Source organism: Hyaena hyaena, unplaced genomic scaffold (assembly GCF_003009895.1).
Source record: "Hyaena hyaena isolate Hyena2069 unplaced genomic scaffold, ASM300989v1 scaffold_579, whole genome shotgun sequence".
NCBI lineage: Eukaryota > Metazoa > Chordata > Mammalia > Carnivora > Hyaenidae > Hyaena > Hyaena hyaena.
Window position 1 is genome coordinate 431,465 of NW_024081207.1, and position 2,707 is coordinate 434,171.

Here is a 2,707-nt window from a genome sequence, read left to right on the forward strand (position 1 = left end):
GGTTTGTATTGTTTGTATTCTAAGTATGAATTGCTCTTATAGTGAGAAATAAGGATTTCAAACAAAAAGTAAATGCGTTCAAACGGCAAAGCAAACCTGCAGTAAGCAGTCTGCTCTGCCTGCCCAGGCAAGGGGAGCCACGTGTTGAGGGGATGGGGTGGGAAAGGGGCCTCCCTGGCGTCCTTCCACACATGTCACTTGGCCAGCTCTGAGCCCATTACCTCAGGGCTGTTTGACACAAGTCCCAGAAGGCAAGTTCCCAGAACAGGAGGAGCAGCCGCAGCCACAGAGGTTATGTCTTGGGTCACCAGGGATCAGAGGCCCACATGAATCCTGGAGAGGATGGCTGGCCTGGGAACACCTCATCCGGAGGAACTTGAAATCTTCAACCCCAGGACTTTACTCTTCCTGCTACAAGATGGTCCTTTGAGCCACTCTGCAGCAGCACCACCAGACTTTCCCCCTCTTGCACCTGAAGAGGCCCCACAAGAGGGCGTGTGGCTGCCCTAGGAGCCTCTGCCGCCTACAGGCAGAAGACTGATGGTGCAAGGGGCTCACTTCAGATGGGTGGGAAAGAGCTTCTCAGGGATAATCCACCCCTCTCAGGGCCAGGTCTTGGCATGATCTCAAATGGGCCTCGCAAGCCCAGAAGATGGGGAAGGCAAATGGGGACAGCCAGAAAAGCAGGGTTGGGACAGGTGACCATGTGGGGAGGGAAGTGACCAAAGCTTTACATAGCTGGGGTGGGCTACCTCCATCTGTATCTTCCTGAACTTCCCCTGATTTCTGCACATCTTCCTGTAGGACACACCACTGAACTGTGGCTGTGTATGCTACAATGCAACATCCCTAGGATCGCTGGCTGTCACCCCCTAAGGCTTTACAACATCCCCACAGATCATTCTGAAGTGACCCAAGTTCACCCACTGACTTTAAAACATTTCGAAATGTTCTAAGCCCACCTTTACTCTTGGAAGGTCCCTCTGCAGCTAGTTCCCCACTTGACTTTCCTCCCACATGGAAGCTGCCTTCCCTTTGATCTGCACCCCAATCAGCACAGGTCTGTAACAGGTGGGACACACCCGTATCTGCTGCTGCCTTGCCTCCATCTTCCAGGATGGGCTACCTCTCCTGGCAGTCCACCTGGTTCTTCAGGAACACTGAGCACGAGACCGCACACGAGAGCAGTGATTGCTCTAACAGATTGTAGAGGGAAAGGACTAGAAACACCTCATCTACTCACAACCACATTTTTTCATGAACATGCATCAGTCCCAATGGGGACTTCCCTTGAAACCAAGATGGCACAGATGTGCACCTGGAATTGAGCCCAGAACCTGCAATCACCAGTAAACATACGAGGGGCACCTAAAGAATTGCTGCACTCAGGGGCGCCTGGGTGGCTTAGTCGGTTAAGCGTCCGACTTTCGCTTAGGTCATGGTCTCACGGTTCGTGGGTTCGAGCCCCGCGTCGGGCTCTGTGCTGACTGCCAGCTCAGAGCCTGGAGCCTGTTTCAGAGTCTGTGACTCCCTCTCTCTCTGACCCTCCCCTGCTCACGCTGTCTCTCTCTCTCTCCTAGAAATAAATAAAACATTAAAAAAAAAAAAAAAAAAAGAATTGCTGCACTCAGCATGAGGGGCCAGGACTCAAATCCCAGCATCCTGGCTGCTTATTTATCACCCACTGACCTAGCCCAAAGTGCAACACACTCCTCCTCCCCCCACCCATCAAGCCTTGAAGCATGGTAGGCTGTTTAGACCCACTGTGACCCAGGGCCAGGGAGCTACCCACCCAAACCACACAGTGTGCTACTCTGAACAGTATGGGAGTGACAGGTAAGTGGGAGACAAATATGGTCAAGAACCTCTATTGGACTCCCGATTTTAAATTTACTCATTTTGTGCACCATGCTTCCCAAATAAATGACCTGGAGAAGTTACTGTCTGGCCCGTTTAGTAAAAACTTAGGTACCTGGCTAATTCTAGTAAGTGGCAGGTGCGGGGGTGACACTTCAGATGCCAATTGAAGAAAAATGCTCCCAGGGGTGTTCAAATATCAGTGTTCTACAACCATTAACTAAAGAATAGAGAATAAACACAGTGCGTAAACATCTTTTACAGTCTCAGAGTCTCTTCCCAATAATTAACTACAAAGGTGAAGATGTGAAAACTTCACAGGGGAACCTGGCAGGCACTACCTTAAGTGCTCAGTCATCACCAACAACAGGACAGATGCGTCTTTTCTGAGCCTGTCAAAAAATGCAAACCCAAATCAAACCATGAGAAGACAAACCCAGATCTGAGGACCTTTCAAAAAACTGGCCATTAATAGTTTCAAAAGACATAAAGGTTGGAATGGAGGCCAGGAAGACTGTGGGCAGAGACTCGGAAGCCCTCACCATCATCAGGAGGGAGCACCAACTGCAGTCTTGGGGCAACTTGGGCCCGGTTTTCCACAAAAACACTCCATGTAATAACATGATTTATTATTTTATTATACATTTTATAAAAAGTCCAAACACACACACACACACACACACACACACCCTATGGTCAGGGAAGGGGTTCACATCTTTCTTCATGTAGACTGGCCATCTTCTAAAATAGGCCAGATTATTTGTTATTTATACCCTTAAGATACTTCTCTCCCCTCAAATATTCATATCCCAACTACCAAAAATTGGAGCTGCAAAGGGTATATAAAGAC